The following is a 26,724-nucleotide window of genomic DNA, read 5'->3' on the forward strand; positions in this document are numbered from 1 at the left end:
CCATATCTCTCCCTCTTTCAATTTAATAGCTGCTAACTTGAGGTTATCTGGGGTGATGGGTGGGAAGACCAAACTCTGAGTAATGGTAAAGGTCTTTGACTTAAAGCGTTCTCAAATTTTATTTCTGGTTGATAGACTTTTGTAACACTGGCAAATTTGTAAACCCTCTCCATGTTTCTATTTCCTTTCATTTCTGTTTGTACAATAGCAGATTCATTCCTGAGCTCCTCTTTTCATAGTCATACCTTGTTAACTGCAGCCAATAATAGCAGATTAACACTGTGAACCGCTATAATATTTTCAAAACATGTTTTCTAGAACTGGCAGACAGAAGAGTTGGTCCTTTGGTATCATAGGCAACAATTTTGTCAAAATTTTTTTTTTGCTTCTACGTATAGTACGAATCATGGTCTTTGTGGCTTCCAATTGTGTTTCCTTGCTGGCAGCCATCTAATACTCAGCCAATGCCACTATACTAGGGATTTATATGTCAGCGTCCCTCTTCAATGCACCTATTTCTGTATTTGTTAGAGTAGTTAATACAAGCAACTCTATAAAATACACCCCAAATCTCAGTGACTTAACAATAAAAGTTTTTTTCTCAGTTATAGCACAGATAAAGGCAGGTCAAAGGGCTTGCCTCCAAGCACTGACTCAGATATTCAGTTTTTTCCACCTTATGGCTCCACCACTGGTGGCCTTCTGGTTGCCCTGGCTTCTCAGAGCCACAGGGCAGAGAAGGAAAGCCTGGGGAGGGCAGAGCAAGTACTTAACCACATGTGTTTGAAAGGGACACACATCCCTTCTCATATTCCATTGGTTACAACTCCACAGTGGCCAACTTAACTGTGAGTCTAGAACGTAGAGGAGACAGGGACATCAATAAGCACACATGATTGTTCCAACGTCTAAAGGGCCCTGAGAAAGGCCTCTGGCAGGGAAAAGCTCTGGTGCTGCCCACTCCTGAGGTTCCGTCCTCTATTCTTGCCCATGTTCTGTGATGGAGAATCCCTTCTCCTTCCTAATTGATGCACACTAAATTGAAATAAAAATTAGATGAAGGATTTATTAATGACAATGTCTTGTGTTAAAGAAAAGTGGGGGAACTTTAGGCTAAAAGGCTTAAAGTGGGGCTGGAGAGCTGTGCTTACAGAGAAGCCTTCAGGCCATTCATGAAGCCCCTACACTGACTGTTTTAAGTGAGACCTAAGCAAGTAACAAAACCACTCTCTTTATGAGAAAATAAAGCCTATTTCTAAGACCCTAATCAACTTCTTTTATTTTTTTCTTCTTCTTTGTCTCTTTAAGAACCCTTGCCTTACAGCCCCAACTTGGCACACAATTTAAGTTGCTACCAAAGTCTGTGCTCCCAAATTGCAAATCTAAAATCCCAGATAAGCACTTCTGTTGTTTTACAGCTGCTCAGTTTATTATTTCTCCGTCAACATTTAATTGACCTCCTTGCTGCTGCCATAAAAAGTGGCTTTCATTCTGGGGTGTGCATGACTCCCATTGGGGAGCTCAGAAGATTTTCCAAGAAGCTCACAGTCACACATAGCCCTCAACTTCCATCTGTACTTTTCCCTAAAATTGTTATGCCTGAAATGGTTCTTACAGTCAAGGCACCCCAGGTCTTGTTTCCCATATTCCTTTTTATAATTGCCCCTCTACCATTTTCAAAAAGAAGGGCATTCTTCTCCCATTCTGAGCCCCAAATTTACTATGGTTCATTGCAGTAGAAAGAAAATCGTAAAAATGATAACAATAATAATGACTCAAGAAATAATAATGCCTTCACTGAATTAAGTTGAATAATTGGCATCACTCACTCTTTTAGTTGAAACACTATAATCCTTCAGTGAAGATTTTTTAAAGAATATTTTCCTGCCTTAGGGATCAAAGTGTCATGTCATAAACTGAATACTTTGGCTCATGTTTGAACGTCAGCTTTTGTTTAATTCACTCGATTCTTCCATTCTGCAATTAAAGTCAAATAACACACTGTTCCTGTGGCAGAGTCATGTAACTGCATGGCAAAAAGAACAGGAGAAAGAGTTTAGCCAGGTGACAAAGTTTTGGCAAAATTGTTCACTGTATTTCTCTGTTTTGAGATAAAATTCAGAGGTTTCCACCAAGACATAAATTAATACCCTTACTTGAATTGAAAAACTAAAATCATGTTCTCTTTTTCTGAGGGAAAATAAATCTGATTTGGCTGATTAGATCACAAGGACTGGGTTTGGCCATCTGGTTACATGTCAGGCGTATTCCATTAATTGAATGAGCTAGATACATAATTTCAAAGTTTAGGCTTTAAATATTTAAAAAGTCCATTGTTCTAGTTTGTTAGCTGCCAGAACACAATATACCAGAAATGGAACAGCTTTTAAAATGGGAGTTTAAGTTGCAAGTTTACAATTCTAAGGCTGTGAAATTGTCTAAATTAAAGCAAATCTATAGAAATGTTCAAATTAAGGCACAGCACGAGGTTACCTTCACTCAAAAAAGGATGATGAAGTTTGTGGTTTCTCTCTCAATTGGAAAGGCATATAGTGAACATGGCGACGTCTACTAGCTTTCTCTCCAAGCTTCTTGTTTCATGAAGCTCTCCCAGGGACATTTTCCTTCTTCATCTCCAAAGGTCTCTGGCTAGAGGACTCTCAGCCTCATGGCTCCCTCATCATTCTCAAAAGGAATTCTCTCCAAAATGTTTCATCTTTTAAAGGATTCCATCAAGGCCCAACTGGAATGGGTGGAGTCACATCTCCCTCTAATCAAAAGTTGATACCCACAACTGGGTGAGTCACATCTCCATGGGAGCAATCAAAAACTCCCAGTTAGCAATATTGAATGAGGATTAAAAGACTTGGCTTTTCTGGAGTCCACCACCGATTCAAACCAGCACATCCATTTTAGCATAAAATATTCTGTCAAAATTCTAGCTATTGGTAATAGTGTACTAAAGTTATTTTTTCCACAAACTATTTCAAATTATACTGGGTTAAACAAAAGATCTCTAAGTAAAAAAGTAACAGGAATATTTAATGGTAATTTTTAAGCCTTGGTAAAACCTTCTTGAGAAACTGAGTGACTTAAATGACTAGATAACAAATCCTTTTATAGATCAAGTTGTTTTCAGTATTTTTCCTCCAAAAAAATTAAAAGAAGATGTGATCATATTGTCAACAAGCTGATCATTAACATTTTTATAATAATTCAAAAAGTGAGTATGCCATATAACTTGGAAGATGGTAAAATAAATGAGTGCATGTGTATATACCAACTACAACAGCAAAGTAGATTAAACTTGACACTGCACCCAATTTCATTCTGACAATAGCTGACTGATATTCAGTCATGATATTGCACCAGTAGGGTTGTGCTGGATTGAAGCTATTGTGTAACCAAAAAAAAAAAAAAAGGCCAATTTCTTTCAATCCATTCCTGTGGGCACAGACCTATTTTAGGTGGGACCTTTTGATTGGTTTTTTTAATTGAGATGTGACCCACCATTTCAGTTTAAGGTGGGTCTTCATACTTTACTGGAGTCCTTTATGAAAGGATAAAAGACACAAAGACCGAGAGAGAACTTATAGAGAAGTGCTTTGGAGATGCTAAGAGAGGACCCACAGCTGCTCAGAGAGAAAGCCATTGGAATCAGAAGCTGAAGGCAATGGAACCCAGGAGGGAAGGACCGGCAGCTGTCACCATGTGCCTTCCCATGTGACAGAGGAATCCCGGATGCCAGCAGCCTTTCCTCAGAGAAGGTATCTCCCTTTTGATGCCTTGATTTGGATATTTTCATAACTATAGAACTGTAAATTTGTAAATAATAAATTCCTTTTGTAAAAGCCAACCCATTTCTAGTATATTTCATTCTGGCAGCTTTAGCAAACCGAAACAAGGGACTAAGCTATTGAATTACTTCCATACTACTGGGTAAGTATTTAGTGCTTTGAGCCCTTGAGTAGACCCTGCAGCCCATGGCTATTTTCCATTTCCCAGGTTCTGCTGAGGTCTCTGGGACCAGTAATTTCCCCCTGGAAGCCTGTTTCAGAAGCATAGCCTTTGAAGTGGAGAGTGTCAGTGTCAGTGCTGTATCAGTTATTACATATTTTTAATATCACCCAAGGCAGTATTCTTCCAAGGCCTGGAAAAATTCCAGCCCCATTCACCTCATTAAGAGACACATTTCAGAATAAAAATAACCACCACCTTCATTTCATAAACCATAATCAAATGATGACTTCCAGCAATACTTAGTGATTAATATAAAAAACAATTGGCAACTGGTTAATAGGAAAGTGAACATTCAAATAGGTTTAAGTGCTACTATTATTTGCCAAAGAAAGGGAAAAATTTAACTCTTCAGTAAAAGCATCAGATTGGCATACTGTAATCTAGAGGTCATGCTTAGTATCTCTAACTTGGTAATTAGATACTGTGCATCTTCTGCTGTGATACACCATGATTTATACAACATCCCTAATATCTACCCTACCCAAAAATGTCTAACTTAAATCGATCAAGCATTAATGTTTATAAAGCCAAATGACATTATGAGGAGTCCATCACAAAGTCCAGAATACAAGGGATTCTGAAGGACAATTGCCCAACCCCTTCATCCAAGTCCAGATTATTAAAGATAGTGCTAGATTAAAAAGAGACTTAAAGGAAAGAACAACTATGCAACAGATAATCCTGGGTTAGATAGTGTCTTGAACAAGTGAACTGTGAAAAATATTTGTAGATCAACTAGGATAATGAGTATTATCTATTATTAGAGGAGCTAAAAATGTGCTGAAATGAAAAGTGGATATCATTGACTGGAAAGAGCTGGGAGCTGAGTATTCTGAGTAGTGCAATCTCATTCTGGTTAATATATATGCACACACACACAGAGAGAAAAAGATTTGTAAAGATATGCACTGCAAAATAAATAACTAAGAAGTGAGAATGTGAAGTTTTGATTTTTTGAAATTTTGCTTGATGGTTATTTTCTAATTGTTTATAACACACATATTTAAAAAGCAAAGAAAATAAAAACATTTCAAGTACCAAAATATTATTCTATGACACATTATGTAAGGAGATTTTAATAGATATATGTGTATGAGGAGACAAAAACTGAGAAATTTCTGGCTAATATCTTTTTGTGTGTATTTTTTTGAATGGATGAAGGAAGGTATATTGAAAAATAATAATGAGATTCTTCTCCTCCTTGGGGTTCATTTTAGCTGATGGAATCAATACTTGACTGATTTTTTTTAATTAGTCACTTCCGTTTCAAGGTCTTTGTGCAAACACCAGTTTATTTACCAATAGGGCCTGATCTGGATTTACCCCCAAAGAAAAGCTTTATCATGAACATTTAGGAAGGTAAAGTTCATTTTATAAATATTATGTTTGGTTGAAATATTGAGGAGTAAATTAAAAAGAAAGCCTCACACAATATCTTCGCTTTCATAAAAAGAGACTGTTAATTGAGAAGTGTTTTAATTGTCGCAATTATCTTTGAATTTGTGCTTTTAAAAAGACATTAAAAGTGTTATAGTTATTTAGTTCTAAAACCAACTTGTCTTTCATGCTTCCAAATTAGCACATTTCTGCTTATAACTCTTAACATATACCCTATCTCCATGATTTAGTGCTATTTTCAACTTTTTCCTGGCTGTGAAAATAACATATGCTCGTTAAAGAAGCTAGATTGCATAAAAACACAGAAAAATGTGTTTGTAATCCAATAGCCCCAAAACATATATTATTAAGATTGTAATATATCTGTGTTGTTTCTATAATATTTTACTAAAAATAGCTGTAATGATAAACCAATCTAGAAGAATATATTTAACTCCTTATTGGAAAGTTTAAAATTTAGTTTAAATTGTATTTTTGTTGTTGTTGAAGAGAAGTATGTTAGAGTAATCAGCTAAACATTTCAAGTACAAAAATATTATTCTATGATACATTATGTAAGGAGAGTTTAATAGATATATGTGTATGAGGAGACAAAAACTGAAATTTCTGGCTAAATCTTTCTGTGTGTATTTTTTTAAATGGATGATGGAAGGTATCAAATTGCTATTTTTATTCTACTTGGTATATGAGACGAGTAACATGGTAACTTTACTTTAAAATGCCAGTGCTTATGATATGCTGGTAATTGTTAAATTTATTATATCCTTCTTTAAATTTATGTTGAAAAAAATTTAGGATGTTAACTTGGAATGCATGAGGTGAGGCACATCATTAAAAATTATTTTAGCAAAATTAGGAAAACTTTGAAGTAAACTGCCGTCTAATCCTATAAAGAAGATACGGAGTTCAGGCTCCTCGAGTATACTCACTGTGTCACAGTGTCCTCAAGACTATGTGCTCAGATCCCTAAATTCTAGGTTCAAGCCATGCGGAAACCTAGAACCACCTTTGTCTTCCTAAAGTAAACTCAGTTGTTACGTCTCGAAGGTTCAGGCAGCCATAAACCAAACTCAAGTTTGATCCTGTGCATTGCTGATTTACAACATCAGTTGAATCCACAACCACCCCAAAACTCTCTGTGAAAATCCTGGTATCAATCAGAAAAGAATCAGAATATATTGGATAAAATGGAAAAATTGGAGAGCTCTAATTCACAATTCTGACCTTCCCTTGCCTACTATGGCAGCCCCTCTACTTTTTTTGAGGAGGCTTACCTTTTCTTGCCTGAGTTACTCATCAAATGGAAATAAATTATTCTCATACCCCAACCCACATCTATACTCACTGTCTCCAGATTATAAATAAATTAGAAATCAGCCTGCCCCCCCTGGATGCAATTTTAAAAATTAAGCTCAAGAACAGAAAACGTCATATGGATGACTTATGTTCTATGTCTGAATATGGGTTAAAAACATTGTAAAAAATATTAAACCCTACTCACTGATATGCAGGCTTAATTATTTAGGGACAAGTGTACCTATGTCTGCAATGCACTTTAAATGCACAAAAGAAAGATGAACTGATGAAATGTAGAGGGATGAATAAATGGATACAAATGTGATAAAACAAACAAATGTGATGGATGCTAATGGCAGAATCTGGCTAGTGGGGATACAGGTGTTCGCTGCAAAATTCTTTAATCATTTCTGTGTATTTTTAATTTTTCATAGTTCCTGGAAAACAGTGATGCTGCTGATTTTTGTAAGCAAAAATAAGGCATATTTATAGAAATCTTTAATGAGGGTGCTGATCTAAAGAGGAAAGTATTCCATTTTCAAAATCAGGTTGAAGCTGGTTCTAATTCTAACAATTGAGAAAAATGGTCACTTACCTGACCCCAAACCTGAAGCTCCTCAAATGGATGCGAGACTGTCTACCTTGAGAAAGGACATTACAATCACAATCACAAAGTCTCACTCAGGATCTGCCTTTTAGGCTTTCTGAAAGAGATTTAGGGAAGTTTATTGGGATCTAGCAGCAAATAGTTTTGTTTCTAGACACTTCATAGTACTATGACAATGAGTCTGAGATGAGACTCAGGTCTCATTCTATGGCTATCCTAACTGTTCTTCAGTGTAGAAGTGTAAATAAAATCCTCAGCAATAGGCAGGGTTCCTACATGGATCCCCAGAGCCATGCATGAAGCTCGTGTGGTAAGAATGACAAAAGCCTGAGGCTTTTCCCTTCATGCCAATGAAACAAATCAAAAGCAATACTGCATCACTCTTTGATTTAGAATATAGTGACATCTTCAGTCTTGAAATTTGCAGTGTGGCAATTCCCTTCACATCCCCATTTAACTTTACAGTAAAAAGTGCATTGGCCTTAGAAAGCAGTAGTGGGTTATTATAGGGTCAAGAATGTGGTGTGACTTCAATTACAGTTAATGCAATTAGAATGAGAGATACAGCCCATGATATCTGACATACAATAAACTGACAAATGTTTGTATAATGTCTTACTAAATAGAAATAACCATAAGCAGTATGCTTCTATCTGTCAGGAACAGCAATATAATTTTTCCTTAGGTTTACATATCCTCTGCAAAACTGTGCCACAATTTATTTTCTGGGGAACTTTGCCATCCCACAAGTCAGTGATTACATTGGTCTGTTACATGGATGAAGTCTGAGCAATGATTCTACTGAAATGAAAAATGGCCATTTGGGGCTCTTCATGCCACTAAAGGAACAGACATAAAAAGGGTTGACAGTGTTGACTATAATAATTGATCATAATTATCAAGGAGATAAAGAGTTGCTTTTTCACATTGTGGCTAGAGAGGAATATGGATGAAATCCCAGGGATGACCTCATACGACCATGCCTAACAGTAGAAGTTAGTGGGAAACGGCTGCAGTCCTCTATAGGAAGGACTATCAGCGACTCAGATCTCAGGAATGAAGGCTTGCATCATCCCCCTGCGTGAGGAACACCAACTGGTTGCTGTACTAGATAAAAGCAAAGAGAAAATGACTAGGTAGAGGACGAAGAAAATATGAACACCTGCTATGGTTTCACGGTTACTAGCCTAAAAGTGTAGCTCTACCTGATGCCCCTTCCATGATGTCTCAAATATAATATGTATATATTTGCCTAAATTCCAGTTTGTTTCTTTTCTTTACCCCACTGTGGTTCTCAATGGTGAACTTACAATTTAGTTTATAGTTGTAGTATAACAAACCTCGTTGTGAGAACTAAAGGAAAAATAAACCTAACTGGGAATCCTAGAGCTTAGAATTGGAAGCAACAGCTGATGGAACTTTCAGTTTTCTTCTTTTGGAAACATAGTGAATGCAGTTTACTTGCTAAGAAGGCCAGGTAGGTGAGAGTATTGCTTTGGGAAAGGGATAGGCTCAATAATGTGGACTGACTATGACTTTGGGCTGACAAAGGGGACATCTGAGTCATGGTAAGAGGAAGTGCTCCCTTTCAGTAGAGAGTGAGACAAGAAGACCAATTGGCCCCTTTCTATGACCTCAGGCAGTAAGAGAGGAGGCTAACACAATTAGTGCTCCCAATGGATCTGACATTGAAACAGGCAAAAAAATTAATCACAGCAATGGTGATTTTCATATTCTAGATGTTCCAATATTATCAAATGTTCAGGAATGACAGCACATGTGGTTGAATAATGAAACTCTTCTTATGAAGTGACCTTGGCCATATTTCCTGCAGCCTATGCTCTCTGGATTCCTATCAATCCTCTAAAGATGATTCTATAAGAGTTCCCAGAAACCTTGGGATACCTGATATCATTCCAATAAATTCTTCTTAATTTATGCAAAATTAGCACCTCTTCCTTAAAACCAAGAGCCATGGCTCATGTAGGGATGTGTCTAATGCACTTCGCTCAGAGGAACTACTAGGCAACGAAACTGCATTGTTCTCACAGGTAAGGAGGTAGGATATAAGGTTTTTATGTTAGGTAGGATTCTCTAGAGAAACAGAACCAACAGTACAAAACTGTAAATATGAGATTTATAAAGGGGTCTCATGAAACTGTAGGAATGGGAGAGTCCAAAACTGCAGGGCAGCCTGTGAAGTTGGCAGCTTCAATGAAGGATCTGGACAAACTCCACAGCAGAGGTTTGCTGACTGAAGAAGCAGTAAAAAAGTCTCTCTTCTTCCTTAAAAGTCTTCAACTCATTAGATCATCTCATAATGGGAGGCATGCCTTAGTTGATCGCAGATGTAATCAGCCACAGATACAGTCAACCGACTGATGATTTAATCATCCAGCCATGAAATATCCTTGCAGCAATGGTGAGGCCAGTGCTTACCTGACCAGACAACTGGGCATAATCATTTGGCCAAGTCGAAACCAGAACCTAACATCACAGTGCACCCCTTGTCAACTTGGCAGCTATACATGTCATATTGAAACATACTTAATATCCAAATAAAATACAATAACAGACATATGTTTCCCCTATTAGTACTCAATTGTCCTGTGTACAACAAGAAATGTACTACATCTCTCCAGAATAGGATATGAGTCCTTAGGTAACATTCACTCTTAAACTTCCTATCCTATGCCTTAAACACTATAGCACGAACCATACAACTTATGTCATATAATAAGTGGAAAACAAGATATTTACTTATGTACAAATGCAAACATACTTGTAACAAAATAGGGAGGAAACATTCATACAATCACAGTCCTCATTTCTGTAACTGGTCATGTGGTCATACTTCATGTTTATTACTACCTTCTTTTATTACCCATTCCATGTTCCTTTTACCTTCAGCAGGCACTTCAGCTAACCATGCTTCTTTACCAGGTGGGGTGACCCAGACCTCCATTCCTGAAGTTTCTGGGCCATTGGTAGTCATGTCTGGATTGGGTTGTTGTAGTTTTCCATTGACTAATCACAGGGCATGTTAGTACTAAGAGACGCCCTAGGAGATCTCCTTTATTCCAGGAAAACTCTTCTTTACCTCCATTGTGTGGTTTCAGTCTTATTTCCCCTTGATAATCAGGATAAGGCATGCCAGACAGAACTTTAATCCTCTTTTGTGCCTGTTGATTCAGTGGCATGAGTAGCCCAAAGAGGCCAGGTGGCAGTTTTAACTTGCAGTTCTATGAAATCATTATTGTATTTCCTGGTAGGAGCACTCCTCCTTTTGGAACTAAGACATGTAGACCAGCAGAGCTTAAGGTTTCAGGGATAGGAAGCAGAAAATTTTCTAGTAGATCACTAGGGGTGGTAGTGAATGGTGCCACTCCCATTTTCATCCCTTAATTCTGCCTGACTATGGGAGAAATAGCACGATACAGTAGATGCTGATTCAGAACATACATAGCCTCCTGGAGAACACTGTCTCAGCCCTGCAAGGTATTGCCACCTAATTGGCATCATAAGTACGTCTTCCAAAAGCCATTCTACCGTTCTATCAACCCAGCTGCCTCTAGATGATGGGGAACATGGTAAGACCACACAAGTTAAGACCTTGCCTTATATAAGTGTACAATTACAATAATCTAATGGTGATATTTTGAGTATCTCTTTTGCCAACTCACCCCATGGACTGTCGGTGCCATCTTGATTTTTGGAAACAGCGTCATTAGTGCCTCTGAATCTAGTCAGAGTAGAAAACCAATTGTAAAAACCCATTTTTAAGATTCTATTTCTCAAAAACCACTCCTGTTACCAAACTGTGTCAGTCAGAATTCTCTAGAGAAACTGAACCAACAGGAGAGACCGGTAAACATGAGCTCTATAAAGGTGTCGCATGTAACGGTTGGAATGGAAGAGTCCAAGATCTGTAGGGCAGGCTGTGAGGCTTGCAGCTCTGATGAAGGGTCTGGATGAACTTCACAGGAGAGGCTTGCTGGCTGAAGAGGCAGTCAGAGTCCTTCTTCTTCCTTAAAAGCTTTCAACTGATTGGATTATCTTGCTGTGGGAGAAATGCCTTAGTTGATCACAGATGTAATCAGCTACAGAGGCAATCGACTGACTGAAGATTTAATCAATCAGCCATGAAGTCTTGCAGCAGCAGTCAGGCCACTGTTTGCCTGACCAGAGAATTGGGCAAAATCATTTGACCAAGTTGACACCAGAACCCACCATCACAGTTTTCTAGCAACTCAGGGGGAAGATGCCTCATTACTGCTCCAGAATTACCAATTCCAAGAGTTAAAACCTTGAAAGAAATTGTCATATCTATCTATATTTACTTAACTATTAATGAATTTGAAAATTTTCATACTTTTTGGGTCCCATGTATTTATTTTCCATAGATTACTTACTCATATTTATTATCTATTTTTGGTATTGTATTGTTGGTCTTTGATTCGGATTTATAAGATTACTTTATATGATTTCCTTAACCCTCTGCCAGTCATAGATGCAGAAAATATTTTTCAAGGTTGTCTTTTCCCCATTCTTTTTTTATTAAGTAGGATTATTTTCTTAATTTGAAAAGCTATATATGTCTACTGCATAGAGGGATAATGGATACTAGTTACATTATTTTATATGCTTTTTTGTATGTCTGAAAATATTCATAATAATAAAAAGTAATGTAATGCTGTAAAAATATCAAGCATAAAAGTGTGTTTGGTAAAAAGCATGTCTCTTTTTCAGACTCCTAGTTCCCTCCTCAGAGACAACTACTATTAAAAATTTTTAAAAGTAATTGATATTATTCCAACTTCTCACATCTCTCAATACAGTATTAGTTTTGAAGAAACACAAGGGTCATCTACAAACTACGATGAAATATAACAAATTAACCAGTGGCAAAATATACATTAACCACATTTTGTAGCCTTGAAGAGTCATTTGGTTAGCAACATGCTCCTAGTCTCTCTCCTCCCACTGTGGCAGAGATTAGGTTCACTATTCCACTTCCCGTTTGTGGTAGATTAAACTATGTGCACCCAAAAGGCATGTTCTCAACCTGAATCTGAGTTCTGTGGGTGTGAACCCATTTGTAAATGGGTTCAAAGAATGTGGACCCTTTGAAGCTGAATTAATTACCTGTTAAGGTGTAGACTCTTCTGTGAATAAGGTCTTCTAACATCCTACTTAGGTGTGGCCACACTGAATCAGGACGGGTGTTAATCCATATTACTAGAAGCCTTATAGAGAGAACACCACTGAAAGAAGTCTAAAGATGGGAAACTGGAAAAGCACACACATGAGGGGGTGGGGGGGGAGAGAGATCATCAAGTGACAGGAAGCAGAGATGCAAGCCAAAGAATCCCAAGGATTGCAGCAAGCCAGCACCAGAACACTACAGGATTTGGGGAGAGAGCACAGCCTTGCAGACACCTTGATTTTGCATTTCTAGCCTCCAAAAGTGTAAGACACTAAACCCTGTTGTTAAGCTAACCGACTGTGTGGTATTTGCTATAGCAACTCCTTGCAACACTTTCTATGTTCACAGCCAGAATGCATGTCCCTTTGCAGTTAGGTGTGGCTGGGTGACTTATAGGCAATGAAATGTGAGAAGTGATGTGTACCACCACCAGGCTTGGCTCACTGACACCTCCCAGCCATGCTATCCTATGTTCTTTCCTCTCCTTCTGGCTTCAGCAAGTCATCTTACAGCACAGGGTATGTTCGTTTCAATACTTAACGTTACCTTTACTGATGAAGATGTTTGTTCTTTGAAGGAGGCTATAGCCATAACCAAAACCTATGTAATATGCGGTATTATGTTAGTGATCAGACAGGAGTGGAGAGAAAATAGGTATAAGGCCTGATAGAAATGTAAATAGTAATATTATATAGAGGCAGTAATATTTGCTAAGACTTTCATCTAATTTAGATTTCATATTACTGAAAAATAAATGATCATCTTCAATTTGTTACAGCAGCTACCATAACTTTAATTAATTTAGGAATTGGTAACATGGAGTGAGCTGTTGCTGTACAAAACTCTTAAATGTGCATGGTCAGTGAGGAAGTAGATATCACATATCAGAAATATGGGAAGCCATATTATTGGCAAATATTAGCAAATTTGTCAGCCGTGTGAACCCAGAAGGAAGACCATGTGCCTACTGAGGCTGCAGCTTCAGGAAACATGACCAGAAAAGCCAGACAGATAGTGTGTATTGGATTCTCAGTTAGGTTCAGCAGGGTATTACAAGCAGAGATGAAAAGGAATAGAGAGAAAGAGCCTTCAAGGTTGGAAAAGCCAACTGTTTCTGGACCCCAAATAACAAAGAGAGAAAGTTGACAAAAGCTTGATTGGCAAAGGCCCAGCAAGCCTTTGGGGTGAAGAGTGACCCAGCTTTATAGCAAAGATCAGATCAAGGGTGTTATCTTTGTAACAAAGCATATTGTTTAGGATGGTATCGATAGAGGCGGCATTAACATTAGAGAAAAGGGAAAAGAGCAAGAACGAGATTGAGAGTGAGAGCTAAAGTGAGGGAGGGAGAGAGGGAAAGAAGAAGGGAAAGGGGGGAGGGAAGAGACAGGGGAAGGGGGAAAGCTGGCAAGTAAACAAAGAATTTAAAAAAATTAAACGTATCAGCCAAGATAAAGCTTTGGCTACTGTTTGTTACTAGTTCATGGCTATTATTCAAGTGAATAGATCAGAAGGCTTGAGGGACTTGTGTTGCCGAAGAAACCATGATTCTGACCTTAAAATGCCTTTGACAGTTTAAGCCTTAAAATAATCCTTGGGTTTCCAAATCTGCACAAGCAGGAAGCAAGATTTGAAAGTCCTACATCCTCCAAGATGATATACTCCGCAGTGCCCACTTCAGAAGTGGAAGAGGTAAAGAGATAAGAAAGAACTTTCCCAAGGGGGAAACCAGGAATCATGGAGCCTCCTTCCCCACCAGTACCCCAGAGCAGATTCAGGGCCTAATTGAGAAACCTCCAATGCAGGGGAACTTCACATTCACGGTGTTTGCCCAGCAGGATTCCATAATAATTCATAATTACACAGCAATTACTGCGTCTTCCTTTCTGAATGGGAGAGTTTTGCTGTGGTTGTCCTCTCCGTATTCCGTTGCTCTCCATAAGTGCATAGAGGGGTAAAGGATTTAGGGATAGGGAAGTGGCTCATTAGGTCATCTGGACCTAATGGAAAAGATTGGACATCACAGAGGTTAGTGCTGGATGTGGAGAGTGTCTGGAACTTTGGTTTCCTCCTATGATGAGGAGGTTGAGTATACTTACTGGTGGGAAGAAGGGTGAGGCAGAGACTGACCTTTTTCTTCTTCTTGAATGCAACTGGATTCCATTCTCCAGTTTTCTTTGCAGTCAAGTATACACATCTGACTAAGTTGTAACCTATGGAAAGTGTACAGAAGAAATATAGTCTACCTCCAAGCCTGTTCTCTAGAAATAACCCAGGTCTCATTTAGGATGCTTTTGCTTGCTTGGGTCATGGAGGTAAGCACAGTGAATTTCGAAGCAATAAGACTGATCATGGGTCGCTGATTGCTGTTTGTCAATCAAGAACATTCATTTTGGACTCTGTATGAGTAAGAAAGAGACATTTCTCATCTTTGAGTCACTTTGCATTTTGGTGTTTGTTTATTAAAACAGTTGGACAGTCCAGGCTAGAAAATCTCTTTGGCATTATATATAAAAGATTAAATCTAAAGCTTAAGAATCATAATGGATAATAAATCCACCAAAGAGATTTATTTCATCACCGGTATCTAGGTGTCAGCAGGATGCTGAGTTTAGGCAGATTTTATTCTCAATTTTCACATTCTCTATTTTGTCATCTTGTTTATTTGCAGAGCTATTCTCAGTAATTGACAAGACACTACCCTCAAAAGGTATCTTTATGTCCAATCTGGAGTTTCCTTCAGGGAGAGAGACCCTGCAGAGAACCACACCAATCACCAGCATAATGACTCAAGACAGCAAAATCTACATTTCACTGACACATTCTCTCATTCACAAATTTTCTGGGTGTAAGTCATGCCTGTTGATCTAACAGAAAATCCAATCCACGTCCTCACTAAGATAGAGTAAAAATCACAAGAAACGAAATTATTTCCACAAAGCAGACATGTCAGCTGGAAAAGAGAATAGCCTGGATTTTTTTCGTCACGGGGAATACACATTCCCAGAGTAGAGGATGTTCTGGGAGGTGTTATGTTCCTGTGATGGTTAATTTTACATGTCAATTTAGCTAGACTAGGGTGTCCATTTGTTTGGCCAGTCACTAGCCTAAGTGTTGTTGTGGAGGTGTTTTGTTTATGGAATTATGGGATTATCTATTTATCTGTATTCATAATCTATATCTTTACCTATACTAATAACTATATCTATATCTATATTTATATCTGTATCATCTGTCTCCTATTAGTTCTATTTTTCTGGAGAACCCTGACAGAGAAAGTCCTTAACTTGGTTCGTGCTTAGAAGTGGGTCAGAACCATTGTCCAAAGTCACATCATATTTTTGATACTTTCTGGGCTCTTATAAGGACTATGGGACATATAAATGACTTAAGGACCTTACTTGCGAGTACTTCTTGGCTCCCGGGAACCAGTTTGCACAGGATCCCTGCCAAAGATCCTGGAATAAAGCCACCCATAGAAAGAGATTTGACTTCTGAGCAAGAAAACACTCCCCCCGCCCCCGCCCCCAGCAACTGTTTCTGTTTTTATGATTCTTGGTTAAAGGCAGTCCTGCTGTTCCCCTTCTACCACGGCAGCCTCTAGGGGCATTAGATGCCCTCCACTGTCCTCACATTTCCTTGCTGCATCGCTCTTCTGTAGAATGCACCATGCAGTATGCTCTTCTTTTATCTATATCCCTATAAGCCTAGGGGTTCCTCAGGGCCACGTACTGAATCACACTCATCTGCACCTATTCTGTGCCTAACTCAGTGTCTAGCATGCACACAAGTCTCAAAAATGGGAACAATTTGCTGTTATGTATTCAAAAATCTATAGTGAATGATTAAATGCATGGCTAACTACATTAGATATTTCCATATGGATGAAGGATATATCAACATTTCTCCTTGATGCCAAAACTGATCATTTGACTTTAATTTAGATCATATTCATTTGAGAATGGGATAAGGAAGAATATCTAAAGGAGGAAATTAAAAAATGGTCATAAGAATGGGGAAAGAAGCAGATTTTGCATTGTCTATAGAGAGGAAGGTGTTGACTATGGGTAGACTGTGGCAGAGACAAGCTAACTCTTTCAAGATTTTACATTTAGAAGATAATTGCTATATGATGGACCTCAAATAGAAGTAATAACCACACAAACACAGGAGGCTCAAGTGATGCCATTTATCTCAGAAAGGGCAATGTAAGGCTGGTCCAGATCTACCAAACTGGATGGACAGGCTATGGCTGATGATTGCACGAAGTGAAAGAACCTCTAGCCACTTCTGAGGGGAAGAACTTCAAGGAGTTACTGAACCTCTGTTATCATCTTTCTTCGGAAGTCAATTATTTGGATGTATGGCTTTTCAATTTTCTGGGAGTTATGTCTCTTCAGTTCTCCCCCACTTGACCTCTGCAGTTAGTATCCTGGGGCCAGCTCAGCTCTTGATATGGGAGGGAACCCAGACCTCTGGAGATTTCACAAAGCAAAGGTATATCAGCCTGCTGACCTAAGCCCTCATCTGTCCCTTCAGTCTGATACAACATCTGGAGTTCTTATCTTCAGTTTGCCTCTCAAGCATATTTCCATCTCTTCTCCCTGCTTCAGTCATTCGTGGACTCCCTCTGGATTGCACTCCTTCTGATCCAAACCTGCTCGCACATCTCACCTCTAACCCCATCCATGTGTTTACTGCCTTAGAAGGTAGCCCTTCACCATGAAGTTCTGGTTTTATGGTTGGGATTCAGTTATAGTTAATGATGCTCCATATGGAATCATAGCACTATAATGTTAATAGTGAACCAGTTGGTCAAGTATACACCAAGACCTGGAGAATATATGAAGCAGTCCTTTTCTTCATGTCGTATCATAATTTTCAACATACACAGAGTCTACAGTGAAGATCATTTTCTTTCTTCAATTTACTACCTGATCTTTCCAGTGGGGATGGATGCTTTGATCTAAAGTAATGTGGTTGCTCATGACTCCATGTGGCCATTTTGCTCCTAAAAGCTTCCCTTGAGACCTTGTCTCTGTTCCCTCAACATTCTCCCTACAAAAGACCTTTAAACCCTTTGTGACACTCCTGAAGAGTTCAGTCTTCTCAGTTCATCTGGTTCCATTCTTAATGTGGGGTGAAGACAGCAAAGAGGCAAGACCCTTGAACCTCCTGCTATCATGAGTAACCTCTCCATAATTGCTCACGTGCTTGGACTTTAAATGCCCTATCTCTTTCTCTGCTTGATTGTGTATGGTATAAGAATCAGTATGTCTGAGGTGAGTAGATGGGGACAAAGGATGGGGAGGAAAACCCACTCTGCCCCACATTGTCAGGCACAATTGTATGTTTACAAAACTGATAGTGGAAACCAGGAAGCCAAGAGGTCTTGAACAAATGAATGACATACTTCAGAATGGAAGTGAGAAGACAAATATAAACAAGACAAAGAAGAACCATTTTCCAGCTGAAAACTTGAGGTTCTGCTTTCTAGCTCTTGATCTTCTGTCAAGTATCCTTCTCCTTGTGTTTGTATCTCCTGGCTTTGAGCCTGGAAACCCAGAGCATATAGATTCGGCCCAAGGAATTAAAGAATAAAACAGAAACTGGTAATATGGTAGTCAATATTAATTTCATCAACATTAGGAGACAAGAGAAAAAGAGTTTCAAGAAAGGAGCAGCATCAAATATCTCCAGAAAAGCTAAGCAGTATGAAACTGAATGCCAACTACAAAGAGGCCATTTCTTTCTGATACTTCATTTTTGCCCAGACTAAATCTAGTTAACTAAATTCAGTAAGGGAGAAGAATGAAGAATTGGGATGGGTAGTAATCCTAAAGTCTATAATTGTGCTTTAAATGAAAGGCTGGATTTGAAATATTTTCCCTGGAAGAAAGAAAAAGGTCAGTGTTATCAATCCACGTACCAGAGATTATAAATGTAAATTAATTCAGGCACAGAAAAAAAGAAAACAAATGTGTGAAATGGCAACATATACTAGTGTCAGGGCCTGTGGTGAATAAGAAAATGCATGCCCTATTTAAGAGCTGTAAGTTTAATTAACTTTTTAAATTAACAGATACTGTTACTGTGTTAGTCAAATATAATATATTAGAAGTTCATTTTCAGCTCTCTGGTCAGCAGTACATGACTCTGAAATTTAACATGTTGTCTAGATAACTAGAGCTTTCCAGATTTCTTTATAAATCTTCCCACTTCCCTTTTAGTTATGGGTAATCACTTCTGCTTGCATTTTCCATTTTCTTTTTTAGACACAGATTTTTTTCTTATTTCAGGGTCAAGATAAATGATTGCTGAGAAAGACAATATTTAACTTAAAGGATTAGATTTACGTGTAAATCACAAAGGGAGATACTATGAACTTTCCCAATAGAATGCTATTCCCATGGACAGCCTCTTGCATCCCCTTCTCCTTTCCATTGCCTCAGCTGTTTCCCTGGTTGAGATCATCTGCATTTCTCACCAGCCCATGGACCCCAGAGCTCCTCACCCTTCCATCTCTCTATACTCTCTGCCAGGATGAATCATACATCTAATTCAAAAGCATTGATTGTGTTTTTTTCAATTTGACTATAGATTGAAGTACGGAATCTAAACAGAGTATATATACTGTTTTATATAATTATTTAAAGTATATACATAATTCAAGGTCTTGCACAGGCAGCAAATTTCAATAATTTTCTAAGAAGCACAGTGCTCCTCCCCATCCCAATTTTAACGCTTCTGAAAATTGGTTCCAACATTAAACTCTCTGCTGGTTATGAGAAAATGCATCAAAATTTGAAGAATGAGTGTCAGCAGCTTGGAGAAGAACCCAGAGACAATGGTGAAGCACTCCTTTAAGAAATGTCACATCCTTAGCACTCTTTATGACTCAGAGGACACCATTGTACAGAAATGCATGACATCAATGCCTGTGAGTCACAAGGATTCGGGGTGCTGCAAGTGAGGATATTCTAAGCATTCTTGAACCAACTTATTTTATTTTTATTTTCCTTCTACTTATGTATGAGGATGATATATAATAAAAATCTATGCTTCATAAAGAGTTCTTTGGCTTTTTCTTTCTTTGTGATGCATAAAATAATGATACATCTTACAGTGGATGGTGTGTTAAGTTTGATTGAAATAGAATATCCTGGTCTAATTAGCCCCTTAATTCCTCATATTTCCTTCAGTAAACCTTTTGTATCAAGTCAATCCTGATGATTGTCAATTCCTGAATCACAGCTTCACTTTTCCATCTTTGTTTATGCCATTTTCTCTACTAGAATATTGTCATCAGTAATCTCCACGTATTGACATTCTACCCACCCTTCCAGAGACAGCTTAAATGTTAAATACTCCTTGAAACCTTTCCAGTTGCCTCATTTACTATCACCTCTTCCAACCTTGATAATCCTACATTGCTTGTACATCTATTTCACTTCAGTTACAATCAACCCTTCTGAAAATTTTCTATGACCTGAGCACAATATTTTGTCCCAGTTACACAATATTTTGTCCCAGTTAATCATCACAATAACCTTTTGAGACATGAATTAACCCCATTTTTCAAATTAGATTTAGGGAGATTTAGAAAGAATCAGTGGCTTATATACATTCATATACTTGGTAGGTGGTAAACCCAGGTTTTTTTACCCAACTCTGGTCTTTAATTTAACACAGCTTAATTTTCTCTACAACATCCTCTCACCATATACATATTGAATATATTCTATTGAATTTAATTGAATATGAAATTTAAAATACCATTTAAAACAAAGTTTTCTTATTAATAAAGACCCAAATTTATTGGAAAAGTAAGCAAAAGCATTTTTCATTAATAGAATGTTGTTCTTGCTAAACCCCATTTATTTATGAAAAATCAGAATTATGCTTTATTGTAAGAAAAGAACTTTAAAAGCTTAGCCTCAGAAAATGCAACGATTTTTTTCTTGTTACTTTCTTAAATAGGAATGTAGAACTGCTGGAGATTCAATCACAAAAGCCATTTGACATTCCAAGTATTTAAATACAAGATGCAGAATTCTCCCTACTTCTTTTGGGAGGAGTCAGCTATGGAAAAACATAAAAAGCTTTTCCTTGTAAGGAGGAGAAGAGAATAAATGCCCTTTTCCTAAATATAAGGTGCAAAAGCTGCCAGTATATCTGGAGATCAGAGAGAACTGAATCACAGTTTAGGAACTCAATCCTTAATTGTGCTATGTTGGGTAAGTTACTTAACCTTATTGAAAATCAATATCCTCATTCATAAAGTGGGGATCAATGAAAACTACATCACAATCACAAAAGGGCCAACTGATAATGGGATACAAATTAAAGATACAACTTCTTAATTGAAGATTTGGTCGTATCCGAGAATTGGGGAGTGGTATAACCAGATTGCTGCTTAAAAAACAAACAAACAAAAAACCCTTGCTGCTATGTAGAGAATAAATAGAAAGGGGTCAAGGGTTTCCAGAAAAATGACTGTACTTTTTTTCCAAGTAAGAGATTATCATGGCCTGTCCCTAGATTATAATAATGAGAGTGGTCCAACTGTTTATAGTTTAAATGATTTAAGAGGTGTAATGCATAAGTTTTATTCTTGGATCAGCTAGGAAATGTTAGGGAGGAGCAAAACATCAAGAACAACTTCTCAGTCTGTGGCTTCAGCATCTTGGTAGATGGTGGTTCCATTAATTAAAATGGGGAAGATTGAGGGGAAATGGAGACAGAGTCAGGATTGTGGATGGGAGTAGAATTTTAAAATTCAATTATGGAACAAAGGTCCACTTTTAAAAATCATTACCACAGTTTTCCAAATCAGAATACACATTTTTATGTTAATTTTGATGATTTATTTGTCTCTGTCCATATCTCAAGTGTTAGTCCCTTATCTATTGCCAGGCAGCAGGCAATTTCCCAGAGATCTTCTTGCCAGCTTGATTCCTTCCCCAGATACCATTTGATTTTTGTTTCATCACCTTGCAGCGTTGATTAACAGTAGAGTTGGGTCAACTATCTTGACTAAATCTCCAAAATTTTCACCAAAGGAGTAAATAAGTCTGATCCAGGAATGCAAATTCTGTAATGGGCTGGCTCCTTTGTCCTCGGAAGAAGAGACCCCTTTTAGGACCTAAATAAGTAGACTGTCCATGGAAAGTTTTATTTTATAGCCTGTCATTCTAAAGAAATTTCAAACATCATACTCGTCTCCATACTTTCTCAGACTCACTTTCTCAATAATACCCACATGGTTCTGTCTGACAGACTCTTTCCTGATTGATTTATGAACATAAATTCAATTGATACCTTATGGTCACCATATCACAGTTGCAGTTTCTATTATACCTTGCATTTATAGGAATTACCTTTTCAACCTGCATCTGAATGTCTCAATCTTCCTCTGCCAAATACTGTACAGCGTCTAGAAGACAATCATGGAAAGGAGGCAGAAGAGGGTGACCTATAAGAGATGTCTTCTTCTAAACTTATGTGGGCTTTATAGTTAATATTTTTTCAGAAAACCAAAAATTCTTATTCTCACAGAGTACTTTTAAGTTACTGAAGCATTTTACTAGTTACCAAACTTTGTAAGGACAATACAGACAGGCACAAAAAAGTATAAACACAGGAGTGTTCACCTGTCCCTATAAAGAAAAATCTTTGCTCATGTTGATGCCTTTTCTGTCAAAAGAAAAAAGATTATCACCAGCTGAAAGAAAAATAAGTCAAAAAATAAAATCAGATCTAGTGTGAAGAAGGGAGAGAGAAAAAGCCATGGAGAACTGAGACTGAAAGAATTGAATCTGAAGAAATGGCATGTGGGAGTCTCTGTATCTGGTGGAAGAAAACCAATGGATTAAGAACAGTCACTGGGGATTATATATGAGCAACCCTTTAATGTTCTTCAAGAACTTATGGCAAAAAAATGGAATCTTTTGTTAATTAAAAAAAAAAAAATCTGTCCATCCCTTGAATGCTTGAATGGGGGATGGAATCATGAGCACCCAATTATTGTCATAGTGTGGGTAATAATAATGGTGGCTTGCACTAAAATGGCCCTGATGTAGGTAATGATAATGGTCTGGTTATGGATATAATTTGAAAGTAGGTTCAACAATTCATGTGGATATATTACATGTATTTTAGGGGGAAAAACAGGAATGAAGGATGAACCCTACGTTAGGGCATGAGCTCATAAGTAAATGGAAATGACATTTACTTTGATGAGGAAGGCAGAAAGATCAGGCAGGGTTTGATTAGAAAAACCCCAAGCTACTCTATGCACCCAGGTGACAGGGAATTTAAGTCTTATACCACTGTTAGAAGAGCTGAGGAAAAGAGATCAAGGAGACCTACACTGAGGGTTCAGCAGAGCAGACACTGAAGATCTCAGCCTTCCATACAAAAGTCAGTAATTTTCCAAAGCTCCCACAAAGTCTCCAATACCCAAAAATCTCTTGGAAGTACCAAGCAATTGTCTCAGTTTGTAGCAGTGAAGTGGGAAGCTCTCAAGTGCTCCCCAGGAAGATGCAGTGAATCTTTCACTTGCCCACATGTCAGTATGTAACTATCTGTAGTTAGTAAAGTTCACCTTCTTTCTTACATTCTAAATCTTCTATGTGTTCCCATCACTAGGAAATTCTAAATGGGGACCATTCTGAACAGAGGACTTTGGGGAACTTGGTTCCCATTTTCTCCTGTGAATGGCAGAGGAGATAATACAAAGTGATGTTTTTGATGCCAATGTTGATAACATACTATCCACCACAGATAGATATTGGTAATGGGATAGAGTCTAGAATTATTTTTATTGATATTATATTTGAGGTGTTTAGTAGAAATCAAGAGAAGATGTTGTGTAGGTACTTAGATATATGAGACTGGAGATAAAGATAAAGGAATGATCAGGAGATATACATTTAAGTTATCAGAATATAGGCATTATTTGTATTCTATATTTGGAGTTGTTACAACTCCAAACTTATTGAGTTAGAACAACACATTTATTTGTTCACATTTCTCTGGGTCAGAAGTCTGGCATGGTGTGACTGGGCTCTCTATTCAGAGTATTACTAGGCTGAAACCAAGTTGTCAGTTGAGCTTAATTTTCCTGTGGAGGTTCTAGGGATAAATCTGCTTCTAAGCTCATTCTTGTTGTTGGAAGAATTCAGTGCATTGTGGTTGCAGGACTGAGGTCCCTGTGTCCTTGCTGGCTGTCAGTCAGAGGCTGCTTTCATCTTCTAGAAGTGATTTGAAGTCCTTGCCACAAAGTCCCCTCCATCTTCAAGCCAGCAACAGTGCATCAAATCCTTCTCATTCTTCAAATCTCTGAGACTAGCTAGAGAAAACTCTCAGCTTTTCAGTGACTCATGTGATTAGGTCTGGCCTACCTGAATAATCTCTCTACCTTGCCAACTGTTTTGGGACATAATTACATTCCATAAATTTTGGTTCGATTGCACAGCTTGGAGAAGGTGTGTGTATATGAAAGGCCAGGAATCTGGGGAGGTTAATATTCTGCCTACCACAGTATTCAAAGACAAGAGGGTAGAGAAGATAACCTAGAAGATGAGTGAAAAGGAATTAAGGATGAGATCTTTGGCATTCTAAGATTCAGAGGAAAGGATAAAGAGGTTGATCTTGTAAAGGAGATTGAGAAAGAATAATTAGAGGGTAAGAGGAAAATCTGAACAATATAATGTCCCAGAAACCAATTGAAGATGCTTCAGTAAGAGAATGTGATCAATGTTATCAAATGCTGCTAAAAATTTGAGTAAAACTAGGATTGAGAAATTGAAATTTTTTTTGTTTTTTTTTGATGACTTTTACAATAGCAATTGCAGCGGAGTTTTTGGGAACAAAGCCTAAAGGCTAAAACACGGAATTGAGGAGAACGTGAAGATAGATAATTTAAACAACCTTTGGAGCATGTTTCTTATTGTGAATGAATAAACTGCCTTTCTGAGCTTATGCATCCATCACACCTGCATTTGATAATACGAAAGTAAATCTAAAAATGGATCCTCTGCTAATATGACCTAGAATTTCTGGCCAATATGTTAAATCAGACCTATGTGTATTGGACAAAGGAAAAAACATACAGTAATAAAATTATATACCTAAGAAAAAGCAATAGAATTCATCAAAAAATATCTTGAAGTTTATGAGAGAAAATAACACACTGGTCAAATAAAAATAAAGGTTCATAGGTGAATAATTGTTATAGACATAAAATTATAAATGAAAAAAATATAAAGGAAAATTCCATTTGCAATAGTGATGACATATGTAAATATACAAATATGTATCCAAATATATGTGTAAGTAAGTGGACAGGGTAGGGATGAGAACAGGTAGCTAAAGCTTAAGATGTATAGAGCTCCTATTTGGAGCAATAGATGTGTTTTGGTGACGGATGGTGGTGATGATATACACGCTGTGAACATGACTAATAGTACCGAAATAAATATTTGAATGTATTTAAAAGGGGAAATGTTGGGTTGTATATATGGTACTAGAATAAGAATTTAAAATAAAAAGATTCATGGAGCTGCACAACACAGTGAACCATCAACAAGGGGCTATAGTTAATAGTATAATTATAAAAATGTGTTTCATCAGTTGTAATAAATGTACCACACCAATTCAAAATGTTAAATAGTGTGGTAAATGGGAATTCTGTGCTTTATGCATGAATATTCTATAAATCCAAAACTTCCATAATTAAAAAATAAACTATACATGTTAAAAATGTAGAAACTGATAAATGTTAACATGTTTATGCCCTTGAAAGCATTACTACATTCAAAAAAATAAATGCCTCACTCACCTTCCCTCAAAAAAATACTTGATTAATACAAATGAAGGGAAGCAAAAAGGGACAAGAAGAAGAAAGGACAAGTATAAATAGTAAGGCAATATATTTAAATCCAAATATATCAGTCATACATTAAATATCAATAGATTAACTTTTCCAAATAAAAGACCATGAACCTAAATTGCTTACAAGAACACACCTTAAATATGAGACTATAAGAATACAGAAACACATCAATTTTTAAAATATATAAATCTTATAAGACAGAGCATACAAACCGCAATTAAAAGAAATCTCATGCAACTTTATTACCATCGGACAGTAGAAGTTTTAAGGCAAGAAATATTACTAGAGATAAAAGAGATATTTATAGTAATCTAAGGTTCAATTCATCTAAAAGATATATTAATTCTAAATGTTATGTATCTATGAACATAGTCATATCATATACATGTGAAAAAGAACAAATTACCCCATATGTAACAACAGGAATGAATCCTACAGACATAATGTTGACAAAAACAAAAAACAACAGAAAAAAACAGACCCCAAAGAATATACACTGCATGATTCCATTTAGATAAAGTTCAGAAGAATGCAAAACAATTGTATGGTGAGGCCAACGTGAATGATGATTTCTTTTGTGGATTTAGGGGGTCATGACAAGGAAGGGGTAAAGGGGAAACTTTTGGATTGTCAGTAATGTTCTCTACCTTAATCTAAGTGATATTTGGGTGGGCTACTTTACTAGGTAAAGGTTATGTTTCTGTTTTTAAAGATTTCAAAAGAAAAGAGGAAAAACTCAAGAAATCCAACGCTCCCCTACCCTTGAGAGCCACAGTGCTCAGTGGTATTCAGGATTTCTCAGAGCTCGCTCGTGCTTGCTCAAACCAACTGCTGGGTGTAAGGTCCCACCTCCCGCTGGGCTAACTGCAGCCTTGGCTATTCAGGGTAATTTGCGACACTACAAGTGCCACTGGGGATAAAAATACTGAGGGAGAACCTGGCCTAAATAAAGGTCCAGAATCCCACCCCTTCTCTGACCTACCTATAAAATTCTAACCTCTGGCCTACCTATAAACTTCTAGAAAATACAAGAATATATTAAATATACACCCCATTACATCAGTTCCCCTTATGAAGCCTCAGCTGTTTGCTTGTTCTTGTTACTGACCTCAGACCCCTATTTCTAATCATGCTCTGTGGTTGGGCAGACACAGCCTGGTTTTGGCATAAAGTGGTGTGAGAGTTACTACTTAGGACCACAGATATTATAGGGTTCATCTGGGGAGTGAAGGACTTTGGTTATTACACGTACAAATCTATGAAAATGTCTCCATGTGAGCAATGTAATAGCCAGCCTGCTTA

At 37.5% G+C, this 26,724-nt stretch overlaps 1 long non-coding RNA gene across 3 annotated transcripts in view; it reads right to left on the bottom strand.

The window, feature by feature from the left end:
* Positions 1–843: 843 nt before the first annotated feature.
* The window catches only part of LOC143685137 (uncharacterized), a 34,667-nt gene continuing 8,786 nt past the window's right edge, over positions 844–26,724 (bottom strand). For 2 of the 3 annotated variants that reach the window (XR_013176399.1, XR_013176397.1), the window contains exons 2-3: positions 7,310–7,418; positions 6,354–6,565 (exon numbers count right to left, since the gene is read on the bottom strand). This is a non-coding gene — a long non-coding RNA (uncharacterized LOC143685137). Of the gene's footprint in view, positions 1,036–1,829; positions 2,027–6,353; positions 6,566–7,309; positions 7,419–26,724 lie in introns of those variants that run through there. The other variant, XR_013176398.1, reaches the window with a different exon arrangement.

The sequence above is a fragment of the Tamandua tetradactyla genome, chromosome 1 (assembly GCF_023851605.1).
Source record: "Tamandua tetradactyla isolate mTamTet1 chromosome 1, mTamTet1.pri, whole genome shotgun sequence".
NCBI classification, from domain to species: Eukaryota; Metazoa; Chordata; class Mammalia; order Pilosa; family Myrmecophagidae; genus Tamandua; species Tamandua tetradactyla.